The sequence below is a fragment of the Theobroma cacao genome, chromosome 4, assembly GCF_000208745.1.
Source record: "Theobroma cacao cultivar B97-61/B2 chromosome 4, Criollo_cocoa_genome_V2, whole genome shotgun sequence".
Lineage (NCBI taxonomy): Eukaryota > Viridiplantae > Streptophyta > Magnoliopsida > Malvales > Malvaceae > Theobroma > Theobroma cacao.
In genome coordinates, this window is record NC_030853.1 from 2,675,205 (window position 1) to 2,675,807 (window position 603).

Consider the following 603-nt stretch of genomic DNA (forward strand, 5'->3'; position numbering starts at 1 on the left):
AACCCTACTTTGTAAAATAATTATAATGTCATTCACATGCTCGATAGAATGTTTGTACATTTATGAAGTTCGAGAAATCGTTAAAAGATGATATTGCCCCTAATGGTACTATTGAGTCGATTAAGCCTCGAACTAATTCAAATAGGAATTTTAAGGTGAAATTAAGAGTTTCACAGTTCAGGGATGACTCAAAATGGTAATTCGGAGTTCGAGGATCAATTCAGAGTTAAATCGAAATTTTCACTATCTAGGGGCAAAATCGTAATTTTGCCACTCGAGGACGAAATTGAATTTTTTGAGAGAATTTAGATCAAATTTGATTAAATGGAGCATGATATGAGTATAAGGAGTGAAAATTATGCATTTTGGTAATTTTTCAATTTTTGGGGCAAAAATGTAATTTTTCACTTTACGGGGGCAAAAGTGTAATTTTTAAAAATTTACTCCACCAAAACTTTGGAAAAGTCTAGAAATTTCATGGAAGATATGGATAAGTGAAGAGGATTGAGTGGTAGAATAAGAAAGTCAAAAAGAGGGCTAGAAAAAAATAAAATAATAAAATATTCAAAATGTCAATAAAATAATAATATTTTATTAAGCCTA